The sequence below is a fragment of the Amyelois transitella genome, chromosome 22 (genome assembly GCF_032362555.1).
Source record: "Amyelois transitella isolate CPQ chromosome 22, ilAmyTran1.1, whole genome shotgun sequence".
Classification (NCBI taxonomy): Eukaryota; Metazoa; Arthropoda; class Insecta; order Lepidoptera; family Pyralidae; genus Amyelois; species Amyelois transitella.
Window position 1 is genome coordinate 3,604,499 of NC_083525.1, and position 15,998 is coordinate 3,620,496.

At 35.0% G+C, this 15,998-nt stretch overlaps 1 protein-coding gene across 1 annotated transcript in view; it reads right to left on the minus strand.

Annotated features, from left to right (window-relative positions):
• Positions 1 to 15,998, minus strand: part of LOC106134167 (flotillin-2) — a 187,284-nt gene that overhangs the window by 77,978 nt on the left and 93,308 nt on the right. The gene's annotated exons all lie outside the window — the stretch shown is intronic.

Sequence of the window (15,998 nt, forward strand, 5' to 3'; positions counted from 1 at the left end):
ATAATTTCTTAACTTCCTCAAAACCAATAAATACATCCTTACCAAACTTATCCTTATCTACATACATTTAATCTTTATCCCAAACGGGGTTGATAGAGCCAACAATCTTGAAAGGACAGGAAGACCACGTTCAGCTTTATGGCTGGATGATGGGATTGACATTCAAATAGTGACATGTTGCTAGCCCTACGCCAGAAAAAGAATCCACGATTATAAGCATTTCCCATTTAATATACCTAAAGTTATAAGTCCGCCAATTGTAGTATACGTATTGTATTTTGGTACCATAAAGTATGTATATGTTAATATCTAAAATAAAATGATGAGTCGCTTTAAAATTTGTGTGCTGCGTCGCGTTGCATCTCGCCTCGGTGTGAACTGATCCTTTGTTACAAAGCGTTAATATCACAATTGCAATTCGTCTATAGAACATCGGAAGTGACTTTATAAAACGGGTCAGTAGGTTCAATCTAGTAACGAGACATTTAATCTAGCATTTACATAACGTAATTACAAATCGGTCAAAGGTTATGTCATCCAATAACTTTTGTTAAGGGAACTGATATGCAATCAATATGATAATATGCAGAATCAGGCATCGAATATTTATGACTGAATTGAAATATATACTTATTAAAAAATGTAAGTTATGATTATGTCATGGCTTGGGATGGATTAACAAACCTATTGGAGTTTATACATAGTGAAATGTTATAGTCACATTTATATTAAATTTAATGTCGATGGTCGAATCGGTAAGGTAACGCTAAGGTGGCCGGTTAAAATGCGAGATGCGCATAAAGTTACAGGTTCAAATCCCACTTCGACCATGTACCAATGACTATTTTCGAAGTACCTACTGTAGTTTGAATACTAACCGATGCTCTTACGATGAGGGAAAACATCGTGAGAAGCCTGCACATTCAGGCAACTGGATATGTAACCATGATCGATCTTATACGGGTTTGGTTCCCCTGCAAAGGTTGGGGAGGTCAGATGAGACACGCTTCGTGTAATACTCAGGGTAACACTCAGTCAAGGATCCAGTCCAAGGATCAAAGGTATTCTCCGGGCTCCACTCCAGAGTGATGAGAATGAACCAGGACCAAAGCCAGGAACCAGGGCTAAAAGCCAAGAAGAGAGATTTATACTAAATTTAACACTTCTTTTGTTGTTTTCAATATTTTTACTTAGACAGCCTCGCGATTAAAATTTGAGCATTTTCTTGGCTTTTAAAAACGTACTTTTTATTTAAGTTATTTTCATAGTCATTCGAAACAATAAACTTTTTTTCTTTTTACTTCAAACACAACTCCAAAATAGCTAAAGTAACTTTAATTTTGAAAACTTCTTGGGAGAATATAGAGTTCGCTACAAAAGCAGGGACATATCGCAGAAGTGAGTAGTTAACATTACTTGCTGCCTACTAGTAGGTAATCTAGATCATTCACTGACTAGGTTCATAAATAAATCTAACGTCTAGACATTACGCATTCAAATAGTGCAACAATTTACTCGTTTCCCAGCGCAGTAGGAATATAAAACGTACAGGGAAAGTTATAGGAAGTGTCAGGACATCAGGAAATTGATGATGCTTCAAGAATTTGTTATACACCCCGTGACCATCGGTTAGGCTTTCGTTAAAGCTTTGTTCTACTGGTTATTTGATTACACTTATTCAATATTATGAGAGTATTGTCCTTCTGAAAGTCATGAATAAACTTGCATCCATTTCCACCTGGCGTTTGTCCAGAGGAGCTCCGTTCTCTGTGCCCTGTAGGGCTTCTATTGAAAACACCATTAGTATGGTAAAATAATACGGAGCGAATTTTAAGTATTTATAAACCAGGTTTAACAACCTTAGAGAGAAATTTTTAATACAGATTTGACGAATTGAAAATCATCTTTTTCTTCACATTTGTTAGCCACTACACTTTAAGAATATCTACATTTGTTTATAATGCGCAAGACAAATTCCGGCTACTTCATATGTAGTTTTATAAATTGATATCCTACCACCGCCCAAAGCTCTGATAACTTTCCTGTTATCCTCGCCGACTCATGGGAGGAATAACCTATTATCGCATTTACTCTTTTTATAGCGCAACCTTTCTTGATTCCCTACAATATCTCTTTACTTAGTTCTGTATTACTCACCTATGACGAAAATACTGTGAATTAAAAGTGTGAAGTGTCCGAGATTAATCGCTCGAAACGAGCAGAAACTCTCCAAGTAATTGCAAGAAACTTGTCTTCCGTAAGGACAACACCCTATAACTTTGTAGAAACGACGCCGTTGAGAAATCTAATAAATTCTAAATAATAGGGAAGTAATCAGCAGCCATCATGGTACGAGTATATAAAATTTCTCTCGCACTCTGCAATCTGTTCATATCAGTGTTGATATACTTGCATTAATATTTAGAAAGGGTATGGTTACATTGGGTTACAGTTACCGAGATTTCATTTTTATAATTCGGCAAGATTTTCATTCATACAAGACATCAGACACATAATATAGGAAAATAGGAAAGGTTATTGGCGAAACCCGGGCTCCTCTCAGGGTGGTGAGGATGCAACCGGGACTGACGCCATTGTAACATTTCATGTACCAACATTAAATATATCATTGACTCACTCTTAGGTCGCTCAAAGTGAATTCTGACGGATCAGGTAAACGACCGATTCACTTTCACCACCAGTCTAGATTCGAGCCCCACCCGATTTTGTAATTATGCGTTCGTATTAAGAACAATGTGTGTATACTATACTAGCTGTGCCCGCGACTTTGTCTGCGTGGAATAGTTATTTTGGGCATCATTGTTGCCCTCAAGGATGAATAATTTTCCCCGCTTTTTTTCACATTTTCCATTATTTCTTTTTCACTATTTGAACAAGTAGTTCCTGAGATTAGCGCGTTCAAACAAACGAACAAACAAACTCTTCAGCTTTATAATATTGGCAACTGAATATGTAATATGGGTTAGATTTCCCCTGCATAGATTGCGGAGGTCAGACACCATTTGTTCAAGTAATCTGAAATTAGACATGTAGTTTCCTTATGTAGTCCAGAAGGTGGGCTTACTGCATTAAGCAATATCTTCCAGGCGAGCTTGAGGTTATGGGCCGTGTGATTTCCGGCACCGATAAAAAAGAAATAAGAACACTCCATGTCTTTCCCAAGGAAAAAATTGCTGTAAAAGGCGACTAAGGGATGGGCTTTGAATTTGAGACTCTTAAGCGATGGGCTAGCAACCTGTCGGTATTTAAATCTCAATCCCATCATTAATTAAGCCAAACAGCTGAACGTAGCCCAATAGTATTTTTAAGACTATTGACTTTGTCTACCCTGCAAGGGACATAGATGTGATTATATGTATCTATGTTCCAGGCGATCTTAGCAATATTATCTGCAGTGTTTGCTTAGTAGTACCTGAAAAAAAAGAAAATAAATATTAGTTTAAATGGTGTGGTTATGACCTTCTTTTTGTGTGAATAGCTCTTCTGTGCTGTAAAATTGCGTATATAAAATTAAGAGTTTGGAAAAGGACAACGGTTACTTTGCATCTTGGTAGAAACTAAAGTTCCCGTGGAATTTGCAAAAAAAAAACTAGCGTTTAATTGGCGCATGTAGGTGGCGTGGCTAGATTCGCATGGCCGAAGTTAGGGGTAAAAGCTTGTTAGCCATACTTTTTAAGAAAGAACATTTAAGAAATTTTCTTTTCAACAAAAACACGTAGGAATCAAGATTGTTTACTTTTATTTCAGTACCCAAAGACAACGGACTACTTATACTGGAACTCCATAATTTATGGTGACTTAAGGTCCTATGTCCCCTAGCTGGGGCAGAGGGCATCCACAGTGCGTCGCCATCCCGCTCGGTCTTGAGCTTCGCGTTTTATGGTAGGTATATAGAAATTTAGTGCACTAGAACCATTCAAACTAGTCCAGTGAATATAACAATTTACATCTAGTTTGTCAAGGTTTACTTTATGACATAATGTATTCACATCTGCACTATAAGTGCCATTAGATGCACGTAACTATTACATAATGATAATTTGAATCCACCATGAGCATCAGTGGTCGAATGGTTATAAGGTACCTAACTCAAAACCCTACAAATATTATAAATGCAGAAGAATTTTTGTTGTCGGTTTGTCTATTACGCATACCATACGCATAACCATTGAACCGATTTTAATGACATTTGGTACAGAGAAGGAGTCGACTATGAGAAAGAATATAAGCTACAACGCAGATGAAGTCACGGGCAAAAGCCAGTGATACCACAAAAAATCAACCAACCCATATGTCGAAAGGAACAAAAAAAATATACTCCGCGTTCGAAGTTAAAATATAAATAATAAAGTTTAAATACTCAATTGGAAAATTATCCCACCTGATTACATTTTATTTTAACTATAAATGATTACATAAGAAAAAAAATATTGCATGAAATTACAACAAAGAACAATTAATTCTCGTTAATGATTGTGAAACTGATAAGGACTTGGCGTTTTGGCACATCATTATAAAATTTAATACATACATACATATGATCACGTCTATATCCCTAGCGGGGTAGACAGAGCCACCAACTGTTTGGCTTAGTGATAGAATTGAGATTCAATAAAATTGAATACAATGGAAAGATTACCTGCCTACCCCTTCGGGAAAAAAGCGTGATTTCATGTATATATATTAAACAATTATTTGCCTATGAATTTGCTTATGATTTTTACAAATTCGTTATATATTTCGTATCCGTTACTTATTAAGCAGTGAATAATTTTAACAAAAATTGTTGGTAAATGTAAAAATATTTTCAATATGACAGTAAATTTTACGAGCATAGAGGCGCAAGCGCATTCTCACGCAACTGCACGACGCAGATACGAATCATTGGTACAGTCAGGTTCATTAAAGCCTAAGATTCACGAAGTTTATGTATTTTCCTTGATTAACTAACAATTTGCATGGGAAGAAGAAACAATTGGCACACGCTAAGTATTTTTTCCACTACCAAAATCATGGAAGCACATAAGTTTTTACAAATGGCTATTTGAAAAATTTCAAAAAGCAGACTCGTTAGGACAAAGGCGAGAAATCAAGAAACGCATAATTTGAAGCTAATAAACTTGGCATTCTTTTAGACGATGCGCTCTTTGATTATAAATAACATCAAGCCTTACAGCTGAACATGCATTTTAACCTTTTCAAGATTTTGTCGTTTCAAGGATTTGTCTACCCTGAAAGAGTTAATACGTGATATAAGTACTTACTTTATTTGTTGAAGTTAAATATGCAATTCCGAATAACATAATAACTATAATTTTCATGCTGACTGTACAAACACAGTGCAAAGACAGTGATCTATACTAGCAGCCATCACTTTCTCGTCACAGGCAGGGGGACGAGGAAACGATGAATCAGGATTAGGGTGCTCAATACACTAGAGTTATATGCAATTTTTACATGTTTATATCTCAAGAGTTTTATATGTCAAGAGTACCCGCAATCAACGAACTTGCATGAGGATATGAATGTGGACGAAGCGAAAGAAGTATGCAGGTTCGCGGTAAATGGAAAAGAGGCGTGATTGTAATTATGTATGTTATCATGCCGGAATTTTATGCGTGTAGCACTTGTTATTCTGATGTTCAAGCTATAGTTAAATATCAAGATAGCTGGTCAAGTTGAAGAAGGAGGAAGCTTATTTTCTCTGCGGTAGACTTCTTGCTGTGTCATGGTGTGGCATCTGATTTATAATGTTTCTAGTATTAACTTCACCTGTTACAAAGGGCAACATTGCGGGCTCTGTCATGAAGCTCAGCTTTAGTAGGCTCTATTAAGTTATTTAACGACAAACTTCTTCAAGATTCTTTTTTCATCTGCAACTAGTTTTAAAAATTAGACCTCATTGTATCAAGTTGTCAAAAACCTGTCTTTGGGCATGCTCAAGACACACCCCACGTTACCGTAATAACACGTCCCTTGCGTAGACCAAAAGTAAAGAAAAACTCGAGGAAGCTCTCATTACAAAAGATAACGTAACACTTAAGTAGTGCCATTAAATTACGAACATGTTTACAATCAATACAATCAACACGCATAATGTAAGAATTGCAATCGTTTTGATCTTAGTAGGAGTTATGTGAGAGTTACGGAGTACGGAGACCAGTGGGTTGGCAGCGCGCGCCCGCGACACACTACCAAACGCACGGACATACAGTGAAATCATGTGCTCTTGAATTCTAACGAGGAACACGCAGCTAAGCGGATATTTTATTTTTATTTGGTGAGTAAATAATTCCTTAACATTTAATCACGCTGGCTGAATGCAAAGACAAAAAATTATCTGATAGCAAACTAGAAAACAAAAATTATGCGCGGATTTTGAAAATGGAACATGGCAACGAACAGAAATTACGCAATGCGCGATTAAATTTTAATTGAAAAATGACTCGAGTATGTACACTTAAGCATAAGTCCAAATTATTCTATTTTAGTGTTTAAGTTTTTATTCTTTGCGTAGATTCCGTTTTAAATTAGTGCATTGGGTATTGATGATATTCATTTTGCCGGTCCATGGAGCGTTATTCCGTCCGCGTTATTACAATTATATACAGTTTAATGGGTTGTAAGAAAGAAAGCATTGTGCGTAACGAAAAGTATGAAAATTGCCTGTTTGCTACAAACTACAACAGGGAAGCAATGTCTTTATTCAATGGGGTAATAATTACGCCTAAACTATCTGAAACTATTAGGTGATGGCCAATTCTCTCGAAAGATGAGGTTCTGTAGAGAATAACAAAATTTTTTCAACTACATTGTATCAAAATTTGTAAAAGGTGATATTTAGCAAGAATTAATGATTACAAGAATTCACATAAAATACTTAAATGGTCTCTACACGTACTCGCTACTCGTAATTTTGCAAATATTGTACCGATTAAATCAAATTGTGTTCATACTTAAAATTTAACCCAAATACTTACGTCATTTTTATATTTTCCACTTATTTTAGGTATATTGGGTAGTCACAACGCTAATAGATAGGTGAAATAAAATATATAAGGCCTTGCTCAACCAAATATATTTTGTAGGCCTCAGTGTCGGTCGCTTTTCCTTTTTTGGGCAGGTGAGATCCCATTGCTGCCTAATGTTCTTTTAATTTCTTTCCTACTCATTTCTGGCCTTCCTACTGGGGTTTTCTTTACCAAGGTCTACATTCTAACGGTAACAGCCTACCTCACTGAAAAACAATATATGTATATACTTGCACACATATGTATAATCACGAATACGAGAGGGCCTACACGCCTTTATCCCTTGTGGGATAGACAGTCTACAGTTTTATAAAAAATGAAACGCAACGGCCTGATATTCAATAGTGACTAAAATAATAATTTCAATTTTATTAGCCTTTCCCTGTTTTTGAATTTTTTGAAAAACAAACATAACGAAGTTGTGCTCTATAATTTGTTTTTTTTTTGTAATATCTTTATTGTAAATACGAACGAACACAAAAATACAGTAAATTTAAATAATTAACCAAATTAATCCCAAGCAATCATTTAACCACGCTTCTTGACAAAATATACGTAAAAACCTTATACGGTTTTTTAGGGCATTTACTATATTAATAATGGTATTATACAAACAGTAATGCTCCACGATTTTGATTAAGCAATACAGATAATATAATACCACAGATTACACTGGTATCAACAAAGGGCGGTATAATATTTCTGCTTTGGTTACGTAACTGTGTGTAGACGAATGTTGAATTTTCACTTTCTGTAGCAAAGCAAATAGGTTGGTTCCGTGGCTTCTACCTAATTTAAAAAGCAATTCATTTTGTTTTCGGTCTGAGGTTAGAATTGCCCCTTTCTTGTAAGTGAGAATTTTCGATAAAGGAAGGAATCATATTCTGCGCATTTTTCGATATGTTTTAGGACAAAAACATGGATCTTAAAATGTGAGGTTAAAGTGAGTAATGCAACTAGTTCGTCGAATATCCTAGGTAATATAATAGACCCGTTTCTTAAGAGGAAGCTATCTGGATGAACGCCAGGAAGGAGTGTCGAAATATAAAAAGGTCATAAAACTCGTAGTTTGAAAAGTGTAAATATTTGATTTTTCCAGAAACACGTATTTTCAACTTAAACCTTAGATACATTGAGCGACAACTCTATCAAAATTTAATCCATCATCCAATGCAATAAATCTGTGTTAATCTTCCAATTAAAATATCAATAACTTGTTGTGTTAACATAATATGATGTATGTTAATGTAATTTATCTTTAGAATGTGTAATATGAAGCACCTAATTTGTCAGAAGCATTATGTTATGATGGGTGATGTAATTATATTAAAATTATGTGGATCAGGGCAGGGCACAGAGCGCAGAACACGCGACCCATTCTCCTTCATTTGTTCTGTAGGCAGAAAATAACGAGAAACACAACGTGCTAGTTAAAACTTCAGCTCTTTTTGTATTTATACACAAAATCACGTCTCTTTTCCGGAGGGGTAGGCAGAAACTACAACTTTTTGCATACCTCTTCTTCTTCATCCACATTAATTATTCTCTTGTGCAAGATTGTCGGTTTCGGGTAGTCTTGCCTGACCTTCCCCTTTCCACATTCCCATTCCCACTCTCCATGTTTAATTGCTAAATCAACCTGTTTTCATTCATTCTCTACACATGACCAAATCATCTAACTAAGCATTGCCTTTTATATTCATTTCGTCACATCACTTCACCATCACGCTGTCCTAATCCTTTCAATTTTACACTAAGCAAAGTGTTTAACGCTGAAAGTGTAATCTCCTATAAATACCATTGAAAATTAAAATAAATTCTAACGCTTGTGCAGAGACATTTTTTATGTTTTTCGCACCAATGACCAATGACATGTGACAATGACAACGAATACTTACTTAAACATCATCTCCTTTCCTTCTCTAGCGGATGTGGTTATCTCTTTTACGCTTCATCCACTTGTTTATGGCTCAATTAATTTAAATTTCTTATCCTTTTATTTAAAACGATTTTGTGGAAGGTTTTTCCGATGTCACAATTTTAAGTTCTGTTTATCTTTGTGATTATATTAAAAAGATAGATGGATAGAGAGATAATAATACACTTTATCATAAAAGATATAACAAAGCATAAAAATGAAGGCTACAAGGCACAGACGTGTTAAAATAAATGAACTGGGTTCGAAATATTTAAGCTAAATTCTTCAGTGATTTCCATTATACCTTACACAATTTTAGCTGTACCAAAACCTAAAAAGTATTTTTATCAATAGAATAAAAAACTATAGAAACAAAAGACCAATATACTGGTTGGCTCTATTTTTATAATTATTCGCTGTCCGTTTGCTAATAGAGTTGTCAAAATTAATATATGCAAACAGTGACGAAATTGCCACTTAATATAATGCTTAAAGAGAAGTATACTATTTTAGTATATAAAATAAAGATTGTTAATAAAGATGAAAAGAATAGATTAGTAATAAAAAAACACGAGTTGAAAATAAAAACAGTTGTTAAACTAGATTGATTTGAAATAATGTTTTGGAACTCAAACTTAAAAATTCTATAATAAACCGATTATTTGTAAGACAGATTCTACAAAGAACAGATATTATTTTCAATAACAAACGAAAACTTATACCTTTTACTCAGTTCACTACCTAGGTAGTTTTTTGATACTGGTAAACAAATCAAAAACCTTAAGTTCCGGGTATAAAATGCTTCGCCTTAAATAAGCGATATATTTTTTATGCCAAATAAACAAACAGCTGACATTAATAGCTCATATATAAGCATATTTTTTTCCAATATTTTCCTATTCGCGCAAGTTGGATAAACAAAAAATTTTGATAATTTTTTGATCCTCAAACACTTTAACAATAGTGCGGGAAGAAAAGTGGCTGATACATAAATACATACATAAAATTACGCCTCTTTCCCGGAGGTAGACTACATCCTTCCCACTTTTTTTTCGCTTCATCCACATTCATAATTCTCTTCATGCAAGCTCGTCGGTTTAAGGTACGCTTGACCTGACCTAGCTAGCTAGCACACACTTTGTATTTTCTTTAGTACAAAATCAGCAGCATAGTCACATCTTGCATTAAAAAAATACTACGTCACATTTCCTAAATATGATAATCTATCCGCCACTTATTTCGTAAATCTACGCAAAGATACATAAAACTTCATTGTAATTATACTGCGCAAATGTTGAAGTTAATTAATTTTACGTAATTCCTAGCCAATTAATAAAGTAACGACTTTGTTGATTTTTGACAAGTGTAACGAAATACTAACTTGTGTTTAGTTTAATAGTTGGCGGTGGTTTTGCTTCGACATTGAAAGATGATTCAGCCACTTTTTTTTAATGTTGCACAATTTGAGGGACATCCTCTATTAGTGCTGCCCATTTCATGCCAAATTTCTACGTCCTAGGCTTCAAATCATTGAGTAACGAAAAAGACTTTTTTTTTTAATTTCATCCTTTCCAATACATAACACATTAATTAAAAAATTAAATTAGGAAAAAATCACCGTAAAATTATTTAATACGATCAGTAACAAGATTATTAACACGAGATAACAAAAACATATGTTTTTACATGTGTTTGCAAAAACATTAGAAGATTTATCTGTAAATCTAAAGTGACTTTCAATTGTTGTACTTTCACTAGACTGGCCGAAATAGAACTCTTGAATTTTAATTTTGATATTTTTTATTATATATAAGATAAGATTTACTTAATGATAGAATTTAGATTCAAACAATGAAAGATTCCCGAGTTTATGAGCCTATCCTTTAGTCGCCTTTTACGACATTCACATTTCACATTGGGAAAGAAATGAAATGGCCCCATTCTTTTTTCTATTGGTGCCGGGCACGGGATTTAATGTAAATGTAAATACAAAGTTACTCGTAAGTTCTTTTATAAAATGGAAGCCATGCACTTTTAGGTATTAGAATGTGTAATCATGATTCAATTTAAATTAGGTTCTCCTGCAGAGGGTTACGGAAGTCAGACTGGATTCGCTTCGTGTAAACCTGACTTACCCGATCCAGCCCCCGTTGAATGACATGCGCGACGCCGTTTTTATCGCGCGAAAAACTATCACTGTTTCGCTTTTTATTACGTCGTGAAACGGGACAGCTGTTATTTTTCGCGCTATAAAACGGAAATAAAATCAGTGCTCTTTCCTAGAGGGGTAGGTTTTATAGTCACTGCCTTTTCACTTGCCACGATATACGTACACTTCTTTTGCTTCATTAACGTTCATCAATATTTTCATATAAGTTGACCTGACCTTCTACTAGTACGTCCCCGTTTTGATCAAAATACATTCATCTAGGCATTATCCTTGCAATGTTCCTATTCACATAAATGTAACATTTAAGTATTCAAGTATGAACTTAAAACATAATTAAAACATAACACGGTCATTAATTTTAATATTACTATTGTATTCCAAGGAAATATTCTATTTCCCGTGATAAAACAATCTGTTATTATAATGCAAATTACAATTTATGATTTATACAAAGGAACCAATATTTAAAAAAAAACATACTATTTAATATGTGGAGCGGCAGCGATGTTTCGGGTTCGACCGCCATCAAAGGGAAAATCTTTTGGCAGGCTGGGTGTTATGCCTAGGGAACCGCGGCTGCGACGATGTTGAGTCGGAGGTTGTACTTATATTTCAGTCCATAGAAAATTTGCTTGCGCTTTTCAGCATTTTGTTTATGTTGTGACGTATTAAGAGATGACTGGAATTATTTAAGAGACTGCCTGCCTGACTACACATGCTTTAAGATAGACTACCCAATATGTATAGATGCCTTAACGAACACAATTTTCCTTATAAGACCCAGTTTCAAATCGAAAGTTCGCGATCCGTCCTCATCAACAATAATTTAAGAGTTACATAATCTATTTTATGGTTGTAAATTTTGACCAAGTTGCTCTTGATTCAATTTATAACGACTCAGTGCATGTTTTTCGCCTATAAGACGAGCCGGCATCACGCGAAGATGAAAAAGCGGTAATTAATAGAGTTAAATGTTATTAATGCAATTAGTACCTAATTATTATTCATCAATTTCCAAACTTTTTTTTTTAAATCTATGTGATATTATTTGAGTTTGGTACCTAAAATGACCACAAGAATTATATTATATAAGATTTATCGAAATTCCCGCGTGGACGGATTAACGCCTTTTTTTCAGTCCACACGGTCGCCCTCTTAAATAATATTGAGAATCTATATTATTTTTATCGATTAAAAAATATATGTGTGGACAGCCTTAGAGCGATCATCGATCTTCTCCGCCGATTTCACGACAAATCGTTCGTAGTCCAACGGTAGATCAAGTATAGCTGGCCACACGTAAGTAAGCAGTTATGTGTACAAAGACAATATGACGTTTTACTGCGCACAAGCACGGTTACGACGCTTTTGAAGCATTTCACGGGTTATTGAGTTGAAGAATGGCGTGCTTGGAGAATCTGCATTTAATACTTTCGTTGAATTATTTTAAATAAAATTTTCGTTTACACTTCTTTTTGTTTTAGAATAAGGTGTAAAGACTTCGGACATCTTTTTTGTGGAAAATTGAGATTAAGACCACTAGGTATGTCGTAGAATAAAAGGCGACAAAAATTACGTTCATCAATGGCTCATGCGCAAAAGGTATATTTCTTAAAGTGTCCCCGTGGTTTTTGCGCATGAGCCACTGAAAGGCCACGTAAAACTTCAATTTTTTTTAAAGAAACTATTTCTCCTTTCCGCAACAAAATGGCCGCTAGGTGGCAAAATTCGTGGTTTTCTTTTTCCAACATTCCTATTTATGAATCACCTTGTAAGATTTTTTTCTTTTATTTCATGTTTTTCAATTAATAATTGAGCATATAATGTTCCATTTCTAATCAAGTGAAGATACAAGCAGTACTAATCAATATAAAAGCACGCACGGTAACAATACACGTGTATTGTTGTCGAAATGTTACCACGACCGGCCGCACTGCCGAGATGATTTATTACAATTGTGAGTGAAAACAGAAACTGAAATTTCACTAAACTAAAACTAAATGTGCATTTCGCCCGCGCGAATTTAGCGCTTTACAAGACTGTTGGCTCTGTCTACCCCGCAAGGGATATAGACGTGATAATATGTATGTATGTATGTATGAATTTAGCGCCACCTACAAAAGAATACAGAATTTTGGCAAATCCTGGAACTGTAGTTTATATCGGGATAACCTTGCCTATGTCCTATTAAGATTGGTTCTGTAGAAAACAAGTTAAAGATTAGAGACAAAGAAACTTTACTTTCGCATTTATAATATTAGTTCGGATTCAGGTAATGTAAATGGGTAAGTAGGTTGTCACAATGTTGCACGATTGTTTAAATGGAAACGCGAAAATATGCAATAATAAAACATTCTTTATATTTGTTTATAATTTTTGTTATTTGATGTAAGTATACGTCGTTAGGGACGTTGAAAAATAAGTCCAGCTATTTACATTCAATCCAATAACAAATAAAAATTAGTAGACTTAATGAAAAAAAAGGCTAAAGCGCCATCGCTTTTCATTTTCACAACAACCAAAGCTAGCCTTAGTTACTCGGCCACAGATGGCAGTGTTACGTTTTTAAATATAGTTAACACTTCATAGATGGCGTCAACGTCGCAGAAAACCTATTTCAATATTACCGTTCACATTAATAACATCAAAAACTTCGATAGCTCTTCCACAAAATCACATTTAGTGTCCTCTAAAAATTTAGGTTACATAGTAACTTTAAAAATTACACAACTCACTAAATACGCTAAGTGGCATTGCTACTTAAGTACCCACTTAAAATTTGACCCTAGGTTCTATGCTAGCTAATAATAGTGATAACCAAGGAACCTATATTTGTACAGATAGCCAATTAAGTTTTTGACAATCTCTCTCAATCGCTTTTTTATCGAATCGCAAGAGCTTTTACCAGGCTAAGATATTTAACATTATAATTAATTGTAATCCAGGATCTTAGTCATCTTGGTAGAACATAATTATTTAAATTTCTGTTCCCGGCTGTATAGAATAGTACCACTATCCCATGTATGTCGTAAAAGACGACTAAGGGAAAGGCTAACAAACATGGCATTCTTCTTGTAGGCGATGGCCTAGCAACCTGTCCCTATTTGAATCTCAATTCTATCATAAAGCCATGCAACTTAACGTGGCACATCACTCTTTTCAAGTCTGGTGGTTCTGTCTACCCCGCAAGGGATATAGACGTGATTATATGTACGAAGTTGCGGGCAACAACAAGTTTTAAAAATTGCGCGAACGAACAAGCATGTTCCTTAAGTCGTGTCGAAACGACCAAAGGTCGAATATGCCATCAGTTTTGTTGCGATTAATATTACAATCGAATGTTAGAGAAGAGCTACAAAATAATTAATAGTAACTGACTTATTAACTCAGTGTAGCGGGAGCGATGATTCGGCTCGACCGCCACCAAAGGGAAGATCTTCCGCCAGGCTAGGTGTTATGCCTGGGGAACCGCGGCTCCGACAATGTTGTGTCAGAGGTTGTATATATAGCTCCAATCCGTGAAATCTCTGAAATCGCGTCTTAGATTCTTCGCTGCTATTGGTTGAGCGCGTCAATTTCTTCGCGATGATTGACAGTTGTTGTGTGATTTGATGTTGTTGACGAGTGGCGTCGCCACATCAGTATTCATGTTTTGAGTGGTGTTCTGGTACAGTACCAACAGTGCGTGCCAGCAGCTCTCTTGTCGTGCAGATTGTTAAAGTCAATTCCTCCTTCATCCTGGCATAAGTCCCGGTTGCATCCTCACCACCATCTGTAGAGGAGCCCGGGGTACGCCGTTGACCATGGATCCTGGATTGTGGGAGTCAGGTTTTTACACGAAGCGATTTCTGGCTGACCTCCGCAACCTTTGCAGGGGAACCTAACCCGTATTGGATCGATCATTGTTACACATCCAGTTGCCTGAATGTGCAGGTTTCCTCACAATGTTTTCCATCACCGTAAGAGCATCGGTAAGTAAAAGTCAATCAAGGGAAGGAATCTCGGATTCTCTTTTGTAGGTGATGGGCTAGCTGTCACTAAGTATGTACATGAATTCCACCATAAAGCCATCTAACTAAATGTGATCTTTAAGTCTATTTGAGACTGTGGCTCTGTCTACCCGATAAGGAATAAGAACGTGATATATTATGTAACGCAGTTTGTTATCGAGTAGATAAATACTACAACGAAATATTATCTACCAATTCGTGATTTTGTACTACATGAATAGGTCAGAAACCTATTGAAATTGATAATTTAAATTTTGTAAGCTTTTGATACACAATCGAAGACGACAACGAAAAGACAACTCGTATTTTATACAATAAAAATACGGTCGAATTCCTACCTACCTTCCTACCTTCTACTTTTTTGAAGTAGGTTAAAATAACATTAAATAGATTACATTTATGAAGGATGCAGTGTTTGAATAGCTTCGTATAACTTACCGCCATAGAAAAGATTTCTACGCGCTGTAGAAAAGTAGTTAACATTATTCTTAAAAGAAAAATTATATTTAGAAAGTTAATGTAAATTTTGTGTTAATTATAATTAGAGCCGTTAAAATAAGAGCGCTTAAAAATTCTTTCTTGAATTTATTATGTCTATATGCAAAAAAAATAGTGTCGGTGGTACAATTGTTAAGATGCTCTGTGAGTTCAATGTACCTACCTACTTACTTTTATTTTATGGTTTTTATTTACTATCTACATAATAGTAAACTGCTTAAAATTCAATAATTCATACAAACGGTACGCAAATATTTCAAAATCCATACGTACGTAGATTTATAAATATTTAAAGGTTATTGTAACCGTTTAGCTAATCCAAAAATGTCTTCACCCATTACTCAAAAACA